This window comes from Lagenorhynchus albirostris, chromosome 11 (assembly GCF_949774975.1).
Source record: "Lagenorhynchus albirostris chromosome 11, mLagAlb1.1, whole genome shotgun sequence".
Classification (NCBI taxonomy): domain Eukaryota; kingdom Metazoa; phylum Chordata; class Mammalia; order Artiodactyla; family Delphinidae; genus Lagenorhynchus; species Lagenorhynchus albirostris.
Window position 1 is genome coordinate 13,883,660 of NC_083105.1, and position 24,600 is coordinate 13,908,259.

General features: G+C 47.1%; 1 protein-coding gene and 1 non-coding gene across 2 annotated transcripts in view; both read left to right on the top strand.

Moving 5' to 3' along the window:
* The window catches only part of LARGE1 (LARGE xylosyl- and glucuronyltransferase 1), a 589,914-nt gene that overhangs the window by 199,987 nt on the left and 365,327 nt on the right, over positions 1 to 24,600 (top strand).
* Positions 14,347 to 14,482, top strand: LOC132530121 (small nucleolar RNA SNORA76). The gene has a single exon (XR_009543679.1). It is a non-coding gene; the product is annotated as a small nucleolar RNA SNORA76 (small nucleolar RNA).

Below are 24,600 nucleotides of genomic sequence, written 5' to 3' on the forward strand. Positions count from 1 at the left end.
TACATGTTTGTTTTTCTCTTTCATCACTTTAAGTATGTCCTGCCACTCCCTTCTCTCCTGCAGAGTGTCCACTGAAAAATAAACTGATAACCTTATGGGGATTCCTTTGTATATTAATTTTTGTTTTTCCCTTGCTGCTTTTAATATTCTTTCTTTGAATTTAAATTTTGTTACTTTGATTAATATATGCCTTGGTGTGTTTTTTCTACGGTTTATCCTGTATGGGACTCTGTGTTCTTCCTGGACTTGGGTGACTATTTCCTTTCCCATGTTAGGGAAGTTTTCCACTATAATCTCTTCAAATATTTTCTCAGACCCTTTCTTTTTCTCTTCTTCTTCTGTGACCCCTGTAATTCGAATGTTGGTGCATTTAGTGTTGTCCCAGAGGTCTCTGAGACTGTCTTCAATTCTTTTCATTCTTTTTTCTGTATTCTGCTCCTCGGCAGTTATTTCCACCATTCTGTCTTCCAGCTCACTTATCCGTTCTTCTGCCTCCATTATTCTATTATTGATTCCTTCTAGTGTATTTTTCAATTCAGTTACTGTGTTGTTCATCTCTGTTTGTTCTTTAGTTCTTCTAGTTCTTTGTTAAGCATTTCTTGTATTTTCTCAATCTGTGCCTCCATTCTATTTCCGAGATTCTGGATCATCTTTACTATTGTTACTCAATTCTTTTTCAGGTAGATTGCCTATTTCCTCTTCATTTATTTGGTATTGTAGGTTTTTACCTTGCTCCTTCATCTGTGACATATTTTTTTGCTGTCTTTTTTTTTTTTTTTTTTTAAATGAGTGGGATTGTCTTCCTCTTTTACTGGTTGTTTGAACTGAGGCTTCCAACACTGGAGTTTGTAGGCTGTTGGGTAGAGCTGGGTCTTGGTGCTGAGATGAGGAACTCTGTGAGACCTCACTCTGATGAATATTCCCTGGGGTCTGAGGTTCTCTGTTAGTCCAGTGGTTCCATCTTGGATCTCCCACCACAGGAGCTTCTGCCTGACCCCAGGCTCGTGAATCAAGATTCCGCAAGCTGCATGGGTGGCAAAAAAAAAGAAAAAGAGAACACTAACAAAGTAGAAAATAAAATTAGACTAGGAAACTAACATATGTTAGAAAATAATGTAAAAATAAAAATATAGATGAATCAGCAACCGGAAAGTACATCATTACCACAATAGTAAGAAAGAAGAGGAGGGAAAAGAAAAAAATAAAAGTGAGGGGAAATCCTTGGTTGTGGAGCGTGGGGCCTAAGCAAGGGCGAGGTTTGCGTGGTGGGCGGGGCCCATGCTCAGGACCCACAGGGCTGGAAAATGCTCCTTTCGGGGGAGTGGGGCTTAGGCTCAAGGAACAGCAGGGGCCCAGGCATGGCCCCCACCCCTGTTCTCAGAGGGCAGGGGAACTCACCTGGGAGCCCAGCAGGCTTCCTGGGCTCGAGTGGGCGGGGCAGACGCCCTCCTCTCTTCCCCTGCTCCGCTGGTCTCGGGTCTGGGAGTGCCCCTCCCGTCTGCCTCTCCTGATCTCCCGGGCCTCAGGGTCGCTGATCTTGTCTGGCCTCCACTTCTCCTCCCCCCACGGTCTCCCTGTGTCCTACCGGTTCACTCTGGGATTCCTCCCATCTCCTTGGGTGTCAGATCCCCCATCAGCTGCTGACAGTTGCCCTAGTTGTGGGGAGACGCTAACTCCGTGTCTTTCCACACCGCCATCTGGACTCCTCCCTCCCTGAGCCTCTTTTTGTTTTTGCGGTATGCGGGCCTCTCACTGTTGTGGCGTCTCCCCTTGCGGAGCACAGGCTCCGGATGCGCAGGCTCAGCGGCCATGACTCACGGGCCCAGCCACTCCACGGCATGTGGGATCTTCCCGGACCGGAGCACGAACCCATGTCCCCTGCATCGGCAGGCGGACTCTCAACCACTGCGCCACCAGGGAAGCCCGTGAGCCTCTTTTTAAATGGCATATATTGCAAAGTATTGCAGAAACCTGGAGCTTAGAAAGAGAAACGCTTTAGAGCTGAGATGGAAGGAATAAAAGAATGATGACAGATAAAAGGATGTCTCAGAGACGGAAATTAATGGTGCAAGGAGTAGGGAGGCCCAGCCCAGGAGGGCTGGAATAGGGGTGGACAGCCTGACTCTTTGGGACAAAGCGACTCTGAGGAGTATATTTGAAATGAAATTTTAGGACGTGGTTGGTTAAGTGGTTCCATGTATGGTTTTGGTGGCCTTCACCCTTCATGCACTAAGTTTCCTTTTCCATTTGTTGCACCAGAGAGAGAAGTAGGTGCCCGTTGGTTTCTTAAGCACAGTCATTAGTGCTTGGGATGGTTCACAAAAGAAGCATCTGCTGGGTCAGCAGCCTTTCCGGATAACCTGTGGCTGAGAGCACTCCTGCCCCACTGTGGGTACTGGGGTGTCCTGGAGTGGATTTCTTGGTCCTCAAGGGCTCCTCCGTGGCTTTTTTGGATTTCTACAGTGTTGTAATCTGACCCCAAGGAAGTGTACTGAGTAGGTGAGAAGAGAGTCTGGGGATTATCAGTACTGGAAGGAAAAAAGCCCTTCCTCTGTGGTAGCATCTGGGGGCAGATTTACAAAATACTCTTTGAAAGAGGCCCTTGATGGTAAATATTGGTCATGGACTCTTGGAGTGTCAATCAGAGGCACTAATTGGGATGTCTCCCCATAGCTCTAGAGTGTTTCACCATTGGATGTTACAATAGAATAAATAGGTAAATGGTACACTGTGTGTGATGGGTGGGTGGGTGGGTGGAGGCATGGATGGATGAGTAAATGAAAGTGAAGGAAAGAAGAGATCCACCAGCGTGACTCGTAAACAGAAAGAACTTCTGTTCTACTTGGAGAGCAGAAGATAGCATACGTAGCAAAGAGGAGTATCTTCTGTGTATCCGTTGGGAATCATTTTGGTACTAGTAGCAGAAAAAACAACTAACAGTGGCTTAAATAAGAGTGTATCTGTCTTGCTGTATAAGATCTTGGAGGGAGGAGGTTGTTGCCATCAGTCCTGTGGCTCAGTAACCTGGTGCTCTGGGTTGGCATCTCTGCTGGCCTTTTGGTCTCCTCATGTTTCTGCAAGATGGTTGTAGGAACTTCAAGCCTCAGCAAGTACTGAAAGCCATCCCCTCCCCCAAGAGCCACTTTTTAAACATTTACCACACACCCCCACCTATATGTCTTGCATTTGTAGCAAGTAACACCTAGTAGAGGCTCAATGTGTATCTTTTTGAATGAGTGCACGGGTGTCGTAGCTCCTTGTTAAATCTGAATTTCAGATAAATGCTTAACAATTTTTAGTATAAGTATATCCCAAATATTGCATGTGACATGCGTATACTAAAAAAAATTTTTAGTTCATCTGAACTTCAAATCTTACTGGGTGTACTGTATTTTCCTCCTAAATCTGGCGCTACCCAAGGGCATAGGCGTGACTTTATGGAAACAGATTTGACGATTTGCCTCTGTTTCACAAAGTGAGGGCCACCTGTTTGAACCCTTCTTAAGCGTATGGGATGAGGTGGAAATTCGGGCATTGATTGTGCACAGGGTTGAAACAGTTTATCTAGAGGGAAACATGAAATTGGAATTAGTAGTTAGTGATGGAGAATTAACTCAAAATTCAATAAATCGTGGATGGTTTGTAACTCCTTAGATTTCTTAGTGTTGGTTTCAGAGCAGTGAAAAGAAAGCCCACTGCCAGCCGGGACCCACAGCATGTCAGTACGGGGTCATTTGCTCAGTGACATCTGTCTGTGATCACGGGAGAGATTTGAGCTGTGTCTGAAAGTAGGGCAACTTTAGCCTGGTGTGTCTGATGCCACTGGAGTTGCAGATGAGGGTCTGATTTTCTATCCCTGCCACCTGTCACTGCATGGGGGAGTTTGGGAGAGAGAATTTCAGACCCTGGAACTTGTTTGAAATGCGAATTCTTGGACTCCACTCCAGACCTACTGCCTTGGAGGTGTAGGGCCCTGCGTTCTCACATTTTAGCCAGCCCGCAAGGTGACTCTGATGTCCACTTAAGTTTGAGAGCTACTGTTTTAGTTGGTGGAGAAGCCATGGAAGAATGTTTGCCTTGCAGTCAGCAAAAGGGCCACTGCAGTTTCAGGGATGGGAGCACAGCTGGCCTGGAGGGACCACTTGTGGACGAGGTAATCGCCCAGGTGTTACCCCGATATCAGGGTACCAACCTGCCCTTAGGAATATTAACTCAAAGAAGCAGGATGGCAAGGGATCTGTGGTGCCCCTGAGGAGCAGTGGGGAGGGCTCCAGGGATGGTGGAATGGCTCACGTAGATGTGAAGATGTGGGGAAAGACCGATGGTAAGTAAGTACCATGGGTTCTAGTCCTGCCCCGGCCAGGACCTTGCTGCCCAGTTGCTTGCTTTTTTCCAGACCTCAATTTCTGATTGTGTAAAATGAGGATTTCAGAGGAACAGCCTAACTCTGATTCTTTTTAGCCCAAGCTTCTCATGCAAAAGACCAAGAGAGCAGAAGACAAGGAGTCCCACTAGCTGAGCGTGTCTTTGGGTCCCCCTCCTTGCATCCAGGCCCCTTCCTGTCCATGTTACCCTCATTTGGTCTACCCCACTTGCACAAGAGTTCTTCTGGCAGCGTGCCTCCTGAGGACATGAGTTGGGGACTGCCTGTGACTTGAATTCCAGAGGACGACCTGGAGTGAGCCGGGGGGCCTTGGAGAACTTCAGAGCTGAGTTGACATTCCTAAACTGTGGGGTGGACAGGGGGGATGCTGGATGAGCAGACTAACCTGCTGGGCCTCACTTTTTCCATCTGAGTAAAGGGCTGAGGATCCCAGACTCAGCAGGGCGTGTGGTGATGAAATGAGGCGAGGCCTTGAGTGACCAGTTCTCTCCCACCCCTCCTGCCACTCCTGACAGGATCATCCCAAAGACCCCTCACTCATGCCGCCTCTGCATCTTCAGAGGCCGCTGCTCAGGACACATGAGGTCGCCATCCTGCAACCTTCCATAATCTGAGATGGCTTACGTTGGAATTCAGGGCGCCCAGGAGGCCAGAGTGAGGTTTGAGTGGGCCAGATTGCTGCGTGCTCTTGGCTGGTCTGGGAGGGGCCGGTGATGGGCCTACGTGAGGACAAGTTGGGTGGCAGTATGGGATGATGTCATGGTCCATTTTACCTGGACACTGCAGATTTTTTCAAGTTTCTTTTGTTTTTCTTGTCTTTGGTTTGTTACTCAGGCACATTTGTATTACACTTATCAGTTGAGCATTCATATGTTCAAAAGAGTTATTACTTGTCTGTGTCTCCAGTGTGGTGTCTTTTGTCTCGGTTTTGACTTTGTCCGTTTGATCCTAGGAAGTAGGTAAAATTCTTTCCCCTGGTTTACTGATGAGGCCACAGGCTTCGTGTGAGGGAAGGGGGTATTCCCAAGGGTGCACAGGCAAAGAAACCAAGATTTGAGCTAGTTTGTCTGATTCCAGAGCGGACACTTCCATTTTTCCAGGCAAAGATCAACCTTTTCATTTCTTTGGAGTTATGTGATCATGTGATAGCATAGGGAGACAGACCATTTCTGTCCTGCCGGTCACTATATACCCTTGCAGCTGTCTTAGCCAACTTAGTAGAAAAGCAGGAGGCCGTCCTCAGTTGCCTGGACCAGTTTGCAAGATGGTCCAGTTCATCATTATTGACTGGTGGGGACTGATTTTTAATGCTGTCAAAGAATAAACAGATACAGGGGTTTACCATTTATAACTTAAGAAATATATACCTGGGAGGGGAGGAAGCCCAAAACAAAACCACCAACTAGGTAATTAAGGAGCTGTCAGATTAAATAGAGTGTCAACCTGGTTCGCCGTGTCCAGCCGCGTGTGTGCTGGCTGGTGCGTTTAAAAATAAACCACCAATAACTACAGTAATGAGTGAACCCCAGACTGTAACTGATGTGCTTCCAAAAGCCAGAGGTGGTGCGATGCATTTATATACTAGTGGCATAGCCAAGGTGGGAGGTTCTTAGTGAAAGGCTGTCTGGGGATACATTTTAATGTGATTCCAGGAGGAAGTGGAGATAGCCCTCTCGTTTTTGTTTATCCAATCCGGGGGAGGCAGAGGGAGCTGGAAATTTTTTAAAAACCTACTCCATCCATTTCTTTAATGATCATCTGAACAGCTAAACCTTCTGGGACTATTATGTATAATTGTTCTCTAAGCTGCGTCCATTTTCCCTGCTCTGCAGATATATCTGTTTCCCCTCCTCCTCTTTAAATAAAACTGATTAGTTATAAGAAATTGATATGAAATGAAGCTCCGAGCTTCTTAGCAGTTCTCAGCCCCCAAGTGATGCGACGTTGCTCTCAAGATGGAGAGGGGAGATTTGGAGGACAAACAAAAACAAATTAGCCGTGGGGATAGCAGCTTAGATGGCTGTAAATGCGTAATTGTCGTTGTCACCCTCACCAAACACACCTCTGTGAGTATAGCTGCCACGTGAGGCAGATTCCTGAAGGCACTGGGGTCTGGGCCATAGGAGCATGATTTAAACTTGACTGTGGTCGAGGCTGCTGAGGGATGTTGGGCGCCAAGGTTACTGGCTCTTCTTCCCCCTGTTAATGCCTCTACTCCCTTTTTTTGTTGCTGTTGTTTGTTTTGTTTTTAAAGACTAGTATGTTACTAGCTTTTGTCGCTGGCCTCAGTAGGTTGCATGATACCCATATGTGTGTACACACACACACACACACATTCTCCCTCTCTCCATCCTTCTCTCCCTTCATTCTTCTCTCCCTCCATCCCTCTTTCCATCCCTCTGTCCCTCTCACCATCCCTCCATCCCTCTCTCTGCCCCTCCATTCTTCCACTCCCCTCTCCATCCCTCTTTCCATCCCTCCATCCCTCTCTCTGCCCCTCCATTCTTCCACTCCCCTCTCCATCCCTCCATCCCTCTCTCTGCCCCTCCATTCTTCCACTCCCCCCTCCATCCCTCCATCCCTCTCTCTGCCCCTCCATTCTTCCACTCCCGCCTCCATCCCTCCATCCCTCTCTCTGCCCCTCCATTCTTCCACTCCCCTCTCCATCCCTCCATGCCTCCATCCCTCTCTCTGCCCCTACATTCTTCCACTCCCCTCTCCATCCCTCTTTCCATCCCTCCATCCCTCTCTTTCTCAACTGCTGTGACTCTACCCAGCCTTGGTTTCCTCCAGTTCTCCACCTGTTCATTGCTATGCCTTGGCCATCTTTGGAGGCAAGTTGAGATTTCCTGATATTTTTCCATCCATGATGGAGTAGAGGGTGTGGCTCACCTAGTTGCCCAGCGGACTGTCATTCTGCAATGCCTCATAGCCAGTGGGTCCCTGGCCTCCGTGAACACTTCCCTTGAGGGCCTCAGGTCCCATGGACCATCTGGTCCTGCCTCTGCCTCGAGACTGCTTGGATGCTCAGGGAAGGACCATTTCTCCAGCTGAGGCTGACATCCTTACTGGTCCAAGGCTGTTCATGTCCAGTGTTAGGCCTGGCATCCAGGTTCCTAGCTTCCCTATGGAGGTAGCATCCTCCACCTTGTTCTTCACCCCACAGGCTGTTGAATGGGGTACAGGAGTGATTAAAGCTCCCTAGAGGCGAACTACCTGGGGTTGAATCTTGGCATTAGCTTCTACTGGTTGGATGATTGGGACAAGTTACTCTGCTTCCCTGGACCTCAATTTCCTCGTCTGTAAAATGGCACACCACTAAATATGCAGCAAGCATGAGCTCTTGTCTTTATTTTGTGAAACCTGGAAGAAGCAGCCTTTATTTAAACCCCACATTTCTGCTCGCGTTCCCCTGCTCTGTGCTCTTTTCTCTCTGTCTGCTCTCAGGGGTGTTTCTGCTCATATCATTTGGCTGGAGGTGGCACGAATTTCTTTCTGAACAGCACCGTATGAATTAGTCTACTGTGGGCGGCTTACCTCCTTTCTCTACAGCAAGATGATCAATGCCATTCCTGGTTTCCAGAGCATTCTTCAGACTTTTATTCCATTTGGTGTTTTAGGACACATTTAAATGCAAGTATGAAGAATTGGGATTGAGGCTGGGTAGTAGCAGAGTATTGTAATACAGAGGTTAGAACCCTTGAAAGAGATCAATCCAGTCTGCTCTTGGAGTCTCCGTTTCATACTCTCTCGCTGCAGCTACAATTTGTCCTTCCGTCCTTCTGTCCTTCCATCCCTCCGTCCCTCAGCTCCGGCAGTTGACAAACTTGGTAGCCCCAAGGCCACACTTTGCCCTTGCACCTTAGCACAGACTCATTTCTCTCTTCTGTCTTGTTTCCACGTGTTCACCTTGCAAAACTGCCACCCCTCTGAGGAATTAAGTTGGAGTCAGGTGTTTCTCATCCCGTTACCTCTCCTACAATGCCTGGCATGCTCATGCCTTCTCTGTGCCTAGCAGGGTGCCTCATACACAGTACGGGCTTAGTAAATGATGAATCAATGACGTCCTAAAACAAGGGTTTGGAACAGTTTGTTATCAGTGCTCTTTTCCAGTTCTGTGATTTGTTGCTTTGGAAATGTCTAAAAACTATAACTGGTCTTTTGAGAAGAAAATCACACAATATTTATATTCTACTCCCATACCCCATTGTTGGGGCAATGACCTGTTGAAATGTGTCCCTGGTTTTCAAGAACTTTGCTCTCTTCCCTGAACCTCTCTACTAGGTTTTCACCCCATACCACCCTTCCTTTGTTGTAATTTATTACGTATGTTTTTATTTGGTGTTTGGATTGTGGTCTCCCTTTCCTGTGGCCTATGCCTGAGCCTGGCTTTTCCAGCAAACAACAGCAATGCCTCACACGTAACACACACTCAATAGATAAATAAATGTCCCCTCCCAATTCCAAAAACAAAAAAGAACTTCGCTCTCTCTTTCTGTAGCGTATGAGACCTCCTCAGTGCCCTTGAATCATCATGCCCACCGTTGGGGCCACCTTCCTTGATTCATTCTACTCCGATCAAAGCAGTGCCGTTGGAATGCTGTTAATTCCTCAGAAACCACTTGCATCTGCTCAGGAGAACTGAATGGGTTTCTGGTGCCCATTGTGTCTGGTCTTAAACGCCTGAGTTGAAAGGACCATTCATGGTCCCCCAGGAACCCCCTGCGCTCTGTAGTTGTCAGCGCCACCTTCCTTCTCCAGGCAGCCCCACCTCCGTTTTGTCCCTTTTCCCATGACACGTAGTATGGCTTCTGCGTCTTTAATTTAAACCATTGTTCTTCCTAACTTGCTGAGTACCCTGGTCAAACCATGTCCATGGTCATCCGTTAGACCCAGATCTAGCTATTTCCTAGGGTCAAGGTCAGGATTTCCAGTTTTGGTTTCCCGTGTAATTCTTTGATTCACTGACTCCTTAAAAACTAAACGCGTTTTAATATAATTTGCGTTATATTATTCTGCATTCTCGAATATTTTTTACCTCCTTGAATTACTTGTAAATGCCTTGCTTTCATGAGCTATCGTCTTCCACTTCTTTGGAAACCGCCCATGGTAACTCTTTGCTTATAGAGTTACTCAGACAGACATTTGTTGAACGACAATTGCATTTTCCAGATAGGAGCACAGACCCCAGGGACAGTGGAGTTAGATAATGACTGTGAAATTTTCCTCCTTTTTTCCACCTAGTAAGAGTCTGGCAAGAGAAGAAGGAACATCACGTTAGTGTTGTGATTAATTCTAAGGGGAAAGTTTAATTGGTCCTAGGGCTCTCTGTCATGCTGTACCTGGGCAAGGGACGTTATCCTCAAGGGCATTTCCGTTTCCGTTGGTGATGCTGCCCTGACCTGCTGGCTGGGTCGAGGAAGATACACTGTATGAAGGAAAGGTGCTGATTTGGGTCTGATACAATTCTCAGCTATCAAGCAGCAATCCCAGTGTCACCTCCTGCAGCAGAATCATGGAATTTAAAGCTGGGAGGGGTCTTTTGAGGTTGCCTTGACTACTCCAGCCATGCATACATACATTCACGTATCCAACAGATATTTATCAGCTGACGACTCCATGCAAGGTTTTCCACGAGGCACCATTAAGAGGCTGTTAGGAAGCGTGAAATCCAATTTGGAGAACAGGCATCCATCAAATGGGGGGTCCTGAGGGTTGTCCTGATTCTACCATTGAATGGCCTGCAGTGAAGGTTTTTGAAAATTGGTGCACTGCAGTGGAGAATGTGTAGAGCTACCCAATCATGGTGTCTGGACAACCCTGAATAGAGGAGAATGAGTTATAATGATAGACAGTTACTGGCTCAACAAAGAGCAGTTTTAATCTGAGTGGTCTTGGCGTGTTCAATGCAATTAACTACTGAGGGTAAAATTATCTAGACCCTGTGTGCAAGTCCCAGTGTCACGCTTTTTAGATCTGTGACTCTCTGGTAAGCTATTTAAGCAACCTGAGCACTGGTCAGAGGCAGCTCTTTCGGAGCAAAAGGATCATGTTTTTAGGCTCTAGGAAATATGGGTTTGAATCCTAGGTCTGCCACAACTGAGTGGTATGTCTTTTGAGAAGTCATTTACTTCCTGTGTCATTTACTTCCTGTGTCTCGTGTCCCTCAGTGGTATAAAGATGGTAATGATTTGGATGGGTTGACTTGTCCCCCTCAACATTCTTATGTTGAAATCCTAAACCTCAGTATCTCAGAATGTGACTATGTTTGGAGATGGGACCTTGAAAGAGGTAATTAAGGTAAAATAAGGTCACGTCCAGTATGACTGTTGTCCAGTATGGACAGTATGACTGTCCTGATCCAGTATGACCGTTGTCTTTATAAGAAGGGGAGATTGGGACACAGACAGAGGAAGAAAGGAATATGTGAAGATACAGGGAGAAGATGGCTGTCTGCAAGCCAAGGAGAGAGGCCTCAGGAGAAACCAACCCTGCCAACACCTCGTTCTGGGACTTCCAGCCTCCAGAACTGTGAGAAAGTAAATTTCCCTCGCTTAAGACACTCTGTGGTCCTTGCTTATGGCAGCCCTAGAAACCTACTCCAATGTGACAGTCACCTGAAGAGGTACAGTGACTCAGAAGACGTGCTGTCATATGACGTCTAGGTTAAGGTGTGTGGCACAGGGCAGGCATCCTGGCAAAGCCACGTAAAACAGGTCCAGGCTGGCATGTCCATCCAGGTCTCCCACTGCCACCTTCTGTGGCACCCTTTCTGGTGGATAGACTCAGGGTCTGGTGTACCATCATGTTCACTAGTTTCTTTTATAAATGCCAGCTCCTCTGAGTGTCAGCAGCTTCTCTTCAGTCTGTGGAGGCTGGTCACATGGCAGTGCTAGGCTCTACTGAAAGCACTTTTTCTCCTCCAGGCCATGTGGTGGTTGAGTCCTGAGCTATCCATCCTGGGAAATGGTCAAAGACCTTTTTCCTAAGGGTCCTACAAGGTGATATCTGGGGCCGCATCGTTCTCAGCCCTTCAGACTTCGTCAGCCTGCCCGAGTGTCTCTGCCTCTGAGAAACCTTGGCTTGCTCCAGTTGGCACATGTGCCCAAATGTCCATTTGACGGGTCTCTGCTTGGAGATTCTGCAGACATTTTCAGAGCCGAGGACACATTGGTTCCCTCATTTTTATCTCTCTGGCTTTCTCAGATGTGCTCGCTGTTGTTGATTTTCATGGGGGTACTTGCCCAAGGCCTGCACAGTACTACTAAAATCACAACAGTGACATCAGCCACTTGGGTGTGTGGGTAGCCAGTGGGAGTCAGCTCCATCTGGAAACTAAAAAGAGAAGCACAATCCTCTTCTTCTTTTCCTTCCCCCGGACTTTTCTGTATCTTTGCAGGTAGACGGGGCCAAGTAGGGAATTTACAAATTGACACTTTTTTTTTCCCCAAGCAGCTTGATGTTTTAAAAAAAGTTCCTTTGATTCCAAAGAACTGGGAGCAGGGAGTAAGCTTGGCCGGGAAGCCAGAGCGATGGGAGAGAGCTGGTGGTGGAGGGTTGCTGATGCATATGTGCCTGGAGTCCTGTGTGCTTGGAAAACCTCGGCTGTGCACTGCAGATGTAGCTGTAAACCCCAGCAAGAGGAACCTGATAACCATTTCCAGCTGTTAACACCTGGAGACTTCCAAAGTTATTATGAAAAGAGCATCTCTGGCAAGCCAAACTTTATGAATTTTGTTATTTTAGGTCAAATGCTGTTCCTACTCATCTGGGCATTCCGTGTATTTTATTGATGGACACGCAGTAAAACCATCAGGCTGCTGGTGCCAGAGGGCGTGGGAGGTGTCCCTTTAGCAATTGGCAGGAGGACGACAAAGATAAAGGCACATCCCACTCATATCAGGGTAGTAAGGGAGGGGAGTGGCTTTTCCCCTTCTTCCCATTTCTTTATTAGTCATAACATTATTCAGCTGGAATTGGTCTCTGTGTGCCAACTCTGGATCTCCTGGAGATGCTTGAATGCTTACTTGATGATGGAGGCAATGATTTCTTTTTCAGTCTGCTTTCAACCTGCAGAGTTACCAGGATGTGAACTGGTGTAGGATCATGAAGACTCTGTGGTGGTAGCTGCCTTAGGGCAGACAAAGGCCTAAGCATGGGTTTATACCTGTGCATTTTGAGAACAAGAACTTCTAATGGCAGGTTAGCTGTGCAAATGATCTAGGACCCAGGCATCTTGTCTTGATTTGCTGAATCCTTTCTTTAAAGCCATTCAGTCATTCTTTGCTAAGAATCTCCCCCACTCCCTCCACAGGGGAGTCCAAAATTACATCACGTTGTTTATTAATTGTATTAGCGTTCATGAGGCCAAGACTTACTTGCCCCAGGTCACGCGGTGGGTTGCTGGCAGAGCTGGGACTTGAACCTGTGACTTCCTTCCCAGCCTGATGCTGTTCCCCTTATACAGAGCTACTTTTGCCACTTTCTAGGAGTCCTCATCTTTCTACTGCTGCCTCTGCACTGCAGAGGGTGCCCCGAGAGGGAGCCTTCCTGGGCTCTGATGAGAGGGTCCGTCTTAGCCATTGGAGGCCTGTGTCGGGATGTGGGCCGGTCCTTGTGATTCTCCTTTGCTATAATGGGAAGCAGCCCTCAGAAGAGAAAGACTTGCATTTGTATGCAGCCAGTCGGATGGCGTTGAAATAAACGCAGCACAGATCAAACTACACACAGCCAGCACGTCGCGGGGAAGAGGAACCGAAATGGAATGCTGATTTTTCTCACCACCTTCTTTAGAAACTTTCTTCCTCGCCACCCACCGGATGATGCTGGCTGTTGGGGCAGTCTAGCATTGAGATGAAACGCTTAGGTTTGGGAGACAGCCCTGTGTTCAAATCCATTTATCGATGGATGTATTTCCTATTTATAGTCTGTGGGACCCTTAAGGGAAGTCACTTTTCTGAGCTTCAATCCTTTCATCTATAAACTGGGCCTCTTAACGTCTCGCTTATAGATTTTAAGAGAGTTAAAATAATAGATGAACATAAAGTGCTTTGCACAGTGCCTCGAACATATTAGCATTCAGGAACGGGTCGGTGCTATTCTCATCAGCGGCAGCAGCATTGTTTCGACTGCCTCATTGACTTGGATGGATGTGGGAGTGTACGTAATAAAGTACCCAGTCTAGAACCTGGCCTCTGGTTATCGTTAATAAATGAAAGCTGTTGTAGTTGTGTGGGGAAGCTCAAAGATCTGAGTAATTCAGCAGAAACCACAGAACTGGAGGAATCTGGGACTTAGATTCTTCTCCCAGCCCCGTCTCAAAAGAACTGGACTGCCCTGGGCCAGTTGTTTTGTTTTATGACCTCACATTCTGCATCAGCTGCATGAGGGTAACTGAGCTCTGTGGGATACTGAAAAGAGAACAGAGGTGAGGTGCCTAGCTCGGTGCTGGAATAAAGCCAGGGCTCCATCAACGGCCGTCGAATCTGAATTGCTGGTCCCATCAGCATCGCTCTTTCTGGAGAGTCAACTGTTGGTTCATCCCAAGAACTATAAATCGTGCTTAGCCTTTAACTCAGTGATTCTGTTTTTAGGAATGTACTGTTCTCACATACAGATTCTAAAGGAAAAGGTGGAGCTGGGTAGAGTGGAGCCTGTCAGAGGGCTTCACAGCAGCGCTGTTTACAGCAGCTCAAACTGAAGACTCCACATGTACCCAGCGTTGTCAGGCATCTTGGGTGTTTTAATACCACAGAGCCCTCTGGGGCTGTGGGGAATGTCAGGTGCCTGGGAAGCGGATGTGGCTTTCAGTTTGGGGGGTGTCCCATTTGGGAGGGAGTTGAGCGGTGGTGGGAAGGCAGTGACCCTCTATTTTAACTGAGGTCCAGGGAGGGCTGGCGGTGTTTGAAATCATTCCATTGAGCACCATGCCCTGTGGGTCCCCTGCTTTGGCCACAGCTAAGGCACTGCCTTGAACCTCTGCAGGGCCTGTCCCGTGGCCTCAGGGGTCAGGAGGCAGTGCCAGAGCAAATCCAGCTGTTCAGATACGGGGCTGCTTAGGTGCCACCTAGGTGATTCCTTTGGCAACAAGTGACGTTCGGCAAAGGGCACGGCTGACAGAGGCCTTGAAGAGGCGGGTGTTGCAGGGAGGATGTGATGCACAGAGAGGGTAGGAGGGCAGGGAGCCTGGGAGTGGCTGCAATTGTATGTGTAAAGGCCGTTCTGTGTGCAGACCCTGGGCAGAGGCTTGTGGGTGCAGGACAGAGGGATGGTCTCCTCTGCCTGGGTTCTCTGATGGGCCTTGTGCTTGGGGAATGGGGCTTGGTCACACGAGACTCGGGGATCCCCCAGTGGCACCGAGAGTGTGCCCAGAAGGGTGACGATCGTACATCCTCAGAGAACCAGCGAGGCACAGTGTTCACGAAGCTTTTGGCCCCGAGTGAGCACTCAGTGTGTCAGTTGCCTTCCCACCTCCTAGAGGTGGGGGTCGGGGGGTGGTTATTTCAGCACGTGGCCTTTTTAGACATATTACAGTAATCATCTGGTCAGAATTTCGGGGAAAGCTCCCAATTTCCGGTGCCATCCGGCTGTCCACTGCTGCGTACTCATCCCTGATTGCAGCTCTACAAATATAGGTACGCGTCTTTGGAAACATTTTAATGGAATTGGGGGCGGGGGGGGCTGCAAATCGTTACATCTACCAGCTGGTTATTCCTTCCTTTCATAAAGTCATTACAGCCTATGATAAAAGAAATGAGAGTCAATAAAATGGGGAATTAGGCATGTGGTAATTGCTAAGATTTAAGACCTAAAAGTTTGGCAATTCAGTGCTTTAGCGATCTTATTCTGTCATCCGTCCGCTTGATGTCCTTTAGCCAGCAGCTCCGTATTGAGGATAATTCAGCCTGGTACACAGATCCTTTTGTGATTTGGCCCGTGGCTTTGCCTCCTGAGCTGGGTTCCTCTTTCTGACATTTTTCTTTAACATTCCTGAAGGTGTACCTCAAACAGTGTATGTGTATAAATTTCCTGTGGCTGCTATAACAGATTACCACAAATTTAGCCCCTTAAATTAATACAGATTTATTCTTGTATACTTCTAGAGGTCAGAAGCCCAGCATCAGTCTCTCTCTCGGCTAATGTCAAGGTGTTGGCAGGGCTGCATTCCTCGGCTTGTGGCCCCTCCCTCCATCTATGAAGCACATGTCTCCAATCTCTGCTTCTGTTTTCACAATGACTTTTTCTCCGGTGCCAGCTCTTCCTGCATCTCTCTTGTAAGGATTTTGTGATTGTGTCAGGTCCGGTCAGATAATCCCGGATGATCTCCCCATGTCACGATCTTTAATCGTACCTACAAAGTCTTTTTTGCCTTACAATGTAACATTCGCAAATTCCAAGAATGAGCACTTGGGCATCTTTGGGAACTATTATTCAGCCTACCCTCATGTGTCTTTGTATCTTGTGTTCTTGCTGCCTCCGATGCCTTTTCCTGCCTTGTTTGCCAGGCTAACTCCTATTCAGAACCCAGCCTCAGGGTCTTCTCTGTAAGAATTCCTTGGACCTCCTTCCTTTCCAGTCCCGTTGATCTGGTAATGTTCCTCTCCTCCTTGCCTACCTAACATCTTGCACCTGTACCCTTAGTAGCATTATCACACACCATGTAGTTGTCAGTTTGTCTGTCTGTCCCAGTCGTCCTTGCAGACAGGGACTGCATTGTAACCACCTTCTTATTCCTACCACATAGACCCATGGCTGCACTCCGTAGGCACTGGTTGATGGGTGTTCAGGGGACCAGGGCAGGAGCACACCTCCTACCTTGAAGACATTGCCAAGGAGAAGCCCTTTGTCCTGATTTCCATGCAGCCTTGTGGGCCTGGAATTGCATTTCCTCCTGGGACCTGAGTCCTTTGGGCTTCAGCATGTCCAGGTCCCATGTTTTCCTGTCCCTTCTGCTGTCTGATTCCGTTTGTTGGACTGCAGGAGATCAGCCTAACGAAGTGAGAGCAAAGAGACAATTTCCAATTCACACGCATATTGCTTTGCTTTTCTGTTTCTTGGCGAGGCTCTGAGGACAGGGGTGGCTGCAGAAAATGTTCTTTCACCTAAATGATGTCCCTGTGGGGAGCTGGATTTGGACTTTTTGCTGGGCTGTGGAGAAGAGTGGGTACGGTAGCCTCATGAGCCCAGGAACAATGAAGACACAGAAGTCAATGCAGAAACTGCAAGTTAGATTCAGTCAACATTTATTGAGAACATACCGTGTGTCTGCTCCCATGCTAGGGCTTGGCGTCCAGAATCAGTGTCTAGCATTTATTAAGTAGTTATTACATGCCAAACATTGGTCCTAGTTCTTTCATTCTATCACATCCTTGACTTGATAGAACTGCCCTGGGAAATATAGGCCCCATGATTATCTGAGTTTTACAGATGAAGAAACTGAGGCAGAGACAAGTTGCCTTAAATGTTTTCAGTCGTGCTCCAGTAAGTGGCATGGGCTCCAGAGCCCACTGCTGTACCACCTTGCTGACGGAGAAGACTCAGTCTCTCTCCCCAGAATACTCATGGTCTGGAGGTGGCGTCTGAACTGATAGCACACTGGAGGGCGAGTGGGTCCACGGGTGGCCAGAGGCTTCAGAGGACATCCCAGGCAGAAGCAGTTAAATAAACAAAAGCAGGGAAGTGTGAAGGTGATTATTTTGTCCAGGGAAGAGTGAGTAGCAATTCAGGATGGTATCGGTGGCTTTCAGAGTTGTAGGAAAGATTGACAAAGAACGAGAGACCTGGAGGGACGGGAGGGTGTAGCCAGAGAACGCATTTCCCAATCTGTGGTCTGGAGGTGAGCAGCTGTAGGTGAAGATGACGATGACAGTAATGTCTCTCAAACTGTGATTTTGTTAAAACGCAGACTCTGATTCATAAGCCTGGGGTGAGCTGGTGAGTCTTCCTTTGTGATGAGCTCCCGGGTGATGCTGATGTAGTCGGTACCTGGGTCATACTTTGAGCAGCGAGGTGTAGGGGGGATGAAGGTGCTACAGGGAGTGTGGGCGAAGGTGCTTGGAAATGATGCCCTTATTTTGCCGTCAGGCTAGAGGGTTGGGCGGGTCTGTGATAATGTTCTCAAGAAGAATGGCAGTAGGTGGAGAGGAAGATGGGGAGGGGGGGCAGAGCTATTCCGCAAGAGGAGGAAGAACCTGGAGTTTTGCAGGTTCATAGGAGGCCGTTGGAAAGAGAGTGGTGCACCAGTGACAGTTAGGCTCGATGACATGACGGCAGGTTCCCTGTAACAGTGGTTTCACCAGAGGGAAGCTTAGTTTTCTCTCACATCCGAGAAGTCAGGGTGTTGGCAGGGTAGCGTGGTGCGGTAGTTTAACGGTATCGCTAGATCCCAGGATGCTATCTTGCAATTCTCCCATCCTCAGCCGTGTGTCAAAGCACCTCAGTGTCCATCGTGGCTCTTGGGTGTCAACATCCTTGCAGGCCAGCAGCCAAGAAGAAGCAGGGAGAAGGCCAGGACGGGCGCACATCTCAGAGGGCAAACTGCCTCTGGGTGGCCTTCCTGAAGTCCCACAGCCATGCTTAGCTGCCCTAGAGGCTGTCAGGTATACAGTCTTTTCTCTGGCTGCTTTACTCCCCTGAATGGAAGCCGGGTTCTCTTCCTAAGCAGACAAGGGAGAGCGGCTCTGGGCTGGCAACTTGGCTGGCCTTGCCGCAAGTGGAATCCATGGTGAGCATGTAAAGGTGGGGTGGGGGGGAGCGGATGTCAAATTAATCAGATTTCAGAGCACACCTGAGTGATGGCCCCCTATGCTCATGGGGCTCTGAATGTGCTCTCGCCCTCTGCTTGTCCTAGTTCCTTAGTGCATCTCTCTCCTCTACCATAGAAAACCTATCCAAAACCTTCTTACCCTACATTGCCACCTCCTCTGAGAAGTCCACCCGGACTCTTGAATCAGAATCTGTCCTCCATCCCCCCAACACGGTGCCTGGTATAGGATGAATTCCCAGGACATTTTTTTTTTTTTGGTACACGGGCCTCTCACTGTTGTGGCCTCTCCCGTTGCGGAGCACAGGCTCCGGACGCGCAGGCTCAGCGGCCATGGCTCACGGGCCCAGCCGCTCCGCGGCATGTGGGATCCTCCCGGACCGAGGCACAAACCCGTGTCCCCTGCAGCGGCAGGCGGACTCTCAACCACTGCGCCACCAGGGAAGCCCTCCCAGGACATTTTAGTTAAACTTCAGTGAGTAGTTACACTTGAGTGATCAAGCTGCTGGCGTATGGTGCTGGGTGATTTTCCTGAAATAGGGCTTCTCAAACTCTAGACTCCATCAGAATCAGCTGGAGGGCTGGTTCTAACAACTCCCCCTTCCCCCAATTTCTGATTTAGGAGACTTGGGGGGCCTAAGGCTGTGCATTTCTAAGAAGTTTCCAGCTGATACTGATACTGCTGGCCCCAGGACAACCCTTCAAGAGATCATTGTCCTTGAGAAACACCCAGATTTGTTTCTTTCCCCCCGGAAAACGTGCGATGTAAATTAGGCCTGAAAATAGACATGGGAATTCAATACAGGAATATTAAGTCAATGGATGAACTAGTAGAGAAATATCTGAGGTCAAGAGTGCATTAGAGTTTTGTTTCAATTTTTTTCTCAAACAAATCTCCTATATCACCTAATCTTAGATGCTGCCAATTGTAAGACACACCATTATTTTATATAAAGCCAAGAAATTTAAAAAGGCTTTTAATTAAGCTGTGACACAATGCTTTCTCATCCTTTTGAATCTTTTATACTTATTGTTTTTTATTTTTTTAACATCTTTATTGGAGTATAATTGCTTTACAATGGAGTGTCAGTTTCTGCTTTATAACAAAGTGAATCAGCTATACATATATTCCCATACTTATTGAAAGAGCCCTTTTAGACCTAGTTAGGTGGGTTTTATCATATTTTACTGCTATGCCTACATATGAAGGAAAATATGGGCAAGCATGTTGGTTCAGGTATTTTTTTTTAATTAATTAATTTATTTATTTTTGGCTGCATTGCTGCCCACAGGCTTTCTCTAGTTGCGGCGAGCAGGCACTACTCTTCATTGCGGTGCGCGGGCTTCTCATTGCGGTGGCTTCTCTTGTTGCGGAGCACAGGCTCTAGGCACGTGGGCTTCAGTAGTTGTGGCGTGTGGGCTCAGTAGTTGTGGCTCACAGGCTCTAGAGCGCAGGCTCAGTAGTTGTGGTGCACAGGCTTAGTTGCTCTGTGGCATGTGGGATCTTCCCCGACCAGGGCTCGAACCCTTGTCCCCTGCATTGGCAGGTGGATTCTTAACCACTGCACCACCAGGGAAGTCCCAGTTCAGGTATTCTTAAAGCTTCTTCGCATTGAGCCTCACTCTTTGGAATCCCTTCTCTACAGTGTCATTGCCGTCTGTGTTTTCTCTATTGTACTGTCCTCCATGTCGTTATGAGCATCAGATCGCTTGTAAGAATCCTGAGAAAGCATTTGTACCCACTTTGCAGCGCTGTGGAGCTAGCTTACTCCTGGCTCCTCTTTTGGGAATGTTGTGGACACACTGGACCCTCCACCTGCCCCTTCCCACAACCATGTGGGGCATAGGGGTTAAAAAGTGACCCCCCCCGCCCCCGCCACTGTCTCCAGGATTTTCATGGAAGCCACTGACACCTGTTGTGAATGTGCTAGCAGTGCAGCTGTGTTACCACTGCTGTATGCTCTCTAGTTATTGCTGGAGGCTACTTGATTTCAGAGATGTTAGAATGTGAAAAACAGTTTGTCCTAGAATTAGTACATTTTTTAAAATATCCACCACGTGCTGGGCACATGCTTCACTGTCATGGCTTTTTGTATAATCCATCTCAGTTAACATTTACGACGGTTGTCAGAGGTCAGCGTTGTGACCTCAGGTTTAGAGATGAGGGCCTTGGATCCCCAGTAAACATGCAGACAGGCGGCATGCATTCACTCTTCAGATTTATTGAGCTCCTACTATGTGCCAGTCACCATTCCATGTACTGGGAATACTGAAGTGGAAAATAGGTACAGTCGGGCATCCGTATCTGCAGGTTTCACATCCATGGATTCAACCAACCATAGATCAAAAATACTCTGGGAAAAAAATTCCAGAAAATTTCAAAAAGCAACACTTGAATTTGCCGCACGCCAACAATTGTTTACACAGCATTTACATTGTCTTAGATAAAATAAGTAATCTAGAAGTGATGTAAAATACACAGGAGGATGTGTATAGGTTAAATACTATGCCGTTTTATATAAGCGACTTGACATTTTGGTATTCACGGGCGGGTCCTGGAACCAGTCCCCCACAGATGTCAAGGGATGGCTGGTTATAAGATTGAATCATATCTGTGCTATAAGAAAAAAATTCAAGATATACCAGGTATTATGGAAGGCTTTTTGAGTAAACACTAGAGTGAAGTGAGGGTGCTCGCCATACAGATAACAAAAGGATGCAGGTTCCAGCCAGAGGAAATTGCAGATGCAAAGGTCCTGTGGCAGGACTGTGCTTGTCTTATTGGAGGAACAGGTCTACGCAATTCTTACCTACAACACTATGAGAGCGAATGCTTGGGAGTTTCTTCCCACACCAGTTTTCTGACTCTCAGGACTCCAACTGGCTGTCCCACGATTTAATGCTTGCACTAACTATCTAGTTAGTTCAGACCCCATGGCTTAAGGGCTTAGTTCCACAAGACTGTCCCCACTTCAGATTCCAGTCACATATCTCAGGTTGGCACCTGCACTTCTGCTCAACTGGGTGTAAATTCAGGGGGTTGCCACAACCCCCCCATCTTTGGAACTCAGGGAAGTGCTTTACTTACTATCCCTGGTTTATTATTAAAGGGTACAAGTTGGGAACAAGGCAGGGATCACATATGCACCCTCTGTAGGCGTGCTTCTCCCAGGACCATGATGTGTCCATCAACCTGGAAGCTGTCTGGACCCTGTCACTTAGGGGGTTTATGGAGGTTTCATTGTGCAGGCATGATGGATTGAGTCAGTGGTCATTGGTGCTTAACTCAGTCTCCAGCCCCTCTCCCCTCCCTGGGTATTGGGCATGGGGTGGGGCTGAAAGTTGCAACCCTCTAATCCTACCTTGGTCTTTCTGGTGACCAGACCCCCTCCTAACGCTCTCTAGGGGTCCCCAGTCACCAGTCATCTCATTAGCATACACAAGACACTCATCATGCCAGAATTCCAAGGGTTTTAGGAGCTGTGTGCCAGGAACTGGGCACAAAGACCAAATATGTTTGTCACAGCAAGGAAGCCAATGGAGCTAGAGCAGCGGAAGCTCAAAAAATGCTTGATCAGTAGCCCAAGCTGGGATGTAGCTGGGCTGTGATTTCCAGATCTTTGGGTTCTAAGTTCAGGGTTTGTCCACATGCAGGTAAGTATGGGAAGCCCCTTTAGATTACATTCTTCTCTGTTTCCTAGAGTGAGTTCAATCTTTTAAGAAAGAAACGTCTTGATTAATTCAACTGCAGTCACAAGGCAGAGCAGAAAAATATTCTCATGGTTGTCACCACTGTGCTGCCTGGGAAGGACCCACAGTATTTGGCTCCTGAGTAGTGGTTAAACCAGCCCACGTAATGATGACAGCAGGTGTGGGAAAGTGGACAAAGGAAATGACATAGAAATACAAACATTTCATTCCCAGTGCATGTTCTCAAAATAGAACATGGGACTTTCAACTCTTTCTTCTTTGAAGAACGTAGTCAAGAGAGAGACTCTAGTAGCACACTGTAGAAGAAAGAGCAGAGATCAGGGTTTTGATCTCCGCTCTGCCAGTAATTAGTCATGGGACTCCCATCTATTAGAGTTCAGTTACAGACTAGAGAATGCATGAGTTTAAGCAGAAAAGGATTTGTTGCCATTATTAGGTGCCTTGCAGAATTCCAGGAGAAGCTAGAGGCACAGACTGTCAGCTGAGGGGCAGTTCTTGGAACCTCCCAGAACCAGATCGCCAGGGAAACTGTGGTTAAGAAGCCACTGGGATACCTCTCCCCATAAGGACCACCTTGTCTGCTGGGACCTGTGAGGGCAGCACGGGCACCATGTTTTTTGGTACTCATGAAGTTCAGGACTGAACTCGAGGATCTAATCACAGATGCCTCTGGAAAATACCAAATATCTCTTACTTATACTTGCCAGAAAAGAGTCAAGGCAACAGAAGAGCTGCCCTACCCCGTGATGTTCATTTTTGCGTCTAATCTCACACAGGTGTATCTGCTTGGTGAAAACTAAGTTTCACAGTAGGTGTCCAAGATGTAAAGGCGTTTGGAGAATGTCTGATTTGTCTCTCAGTGTATGTAGGGGAAATGTTACAACAATCCTATTGTAAATGGGAGAGGATAAAGGGAAACAAAGGGAGGTCAGGTTTCTGCACTTCACTCAAACTAGTAAGCTGTCCGCCCTGGTAGGCGTTGCTAAGTTATGTAGATATAATGCAATATTCAGAGCAACCACTCCAAAAGCCATACAAAGAGATACACTGAAAAACACCATCAGCAAATCAATGGAATTCTAAAGAAAAAGCTTGAGGACCCCACAGAAAGCCAGGAAAAACTACCATGAGATGCCACCACAAACCCACCAGAAAATGGCTAAAATTAAAAAGACTGACAACATCAAATGTTGGCAAGGATGTGGTACAACTGTAACTCTCATACTTTATTGGTGGGAATATAAAAGGGTTCATCTGCTTTGAAAAGAAGTCTGGCAGCTTCTTATAAAACTAAATAGACACCTGTCCTCTGACTCTTCCATTCCAATTGTAGTTGTTGCCCAAACTGCAAACAACCTAGGTGCTCATCAATAAGAGAATGGATAAATGTGATATATTAATATGACGACATAGCTCATACTGAGCAGTACAAAAACCCAGACAGCTGATACATGCAACAACGTGGGTGAATCGCACTAATGTTACACTCTGAAAGAAGGCATACCCAAAAGATTATATATTTGATGCCTAATGGACAAAGTTCTGGGGTGGGAAGAACCAATTTATAATGGAAATAAATTTTAAAAGTGCTTACATGTGGGGAGTGTGGGCAGAGGTTGAGTGGGAAGTCGGTTGAGTGAATTACATCATTAGCCCAATATGGTCTGTATCTTAAAGGTGGTTTGGGTTACATAGGTATAGATATTTGTCAAAACTCACCAATGGTTGGTCTGTGCATTTCGTTGTATGTAACTTTATTAAACCCAAGTTAATGCAGTACATACCAAAGTGGCTAGAGAATAATGGGGTGACAAGTAACTTACTGTTTGGAAATGCATTTAAAAAATGGGTTGATGGATGACTAGAAGAGTAGGTAGGTATGATATAGCAAGTGTGGTAAGATGTTAATAATGGTAGAATGTAGGTGTAGGGATATACATGTTCACTGTAAAATTCTTTTACCATTACTGTATGTTTGAAAACTCTCATAAGAAAATGTTAGGGAAAAATCTTGAAAAAAAAAAATAATAGAATGTGTGGCTCCTTCCTCTCCTGCCTCAGGTGGTGGTTGGTTGGTTGTTAAGGAAGTTAGTCCAGCTGTCTGGCACTATGTTACGGGACACGGTGATTTTCGCTGAACTGAATATAGGGCAGAAAGGACTCGGCACCATCCACAGAAGATGCCCAATGAGGACTTAACTACTTCTCTTAGTCTCAAATGATAGTCCCAAACTCTGATTTCTTTGATTCCCCATCCTGGCCTTTCCACCCCAGAGTCAGTGCCAGCCACGTAAAGACTGCAACCAGCCATTTCAGAGATAAGGTTAAGTGTCAACTGTTATAGTTGGAAGGGACCAAGGGGGACTACCTCATCCTATTTCTTTTTTTGTGCGAATTTACCTAAATCAATTGGGTCATGCAAAAATCTTAGATGATTTTGTTAGGTAACAGTAGTGGCCAAAAAAGTTTGAGGTGAAAAAGGGTTAACTTCCCACTACATCCTCCCTATATTCATCAGTCAGGAGGCATCAGGTGGTTCAAGAAAGCTGAACAATATCTGTATCTCTGCCTTCTGTCATTTCAGATGCTCTCGCCAGCACCTTGCAGACAGGCTCATGAGAGGCAGGCATGGCGATGTTATAGGGACCATTGCTCTCACCCTCGTAGCCGGTATGAGGCAAACGGAGAGCGGTCTTTCCAAAGAGAGGCTAGAAACAAGACTGCTTAGGGATCACCCCTGGGA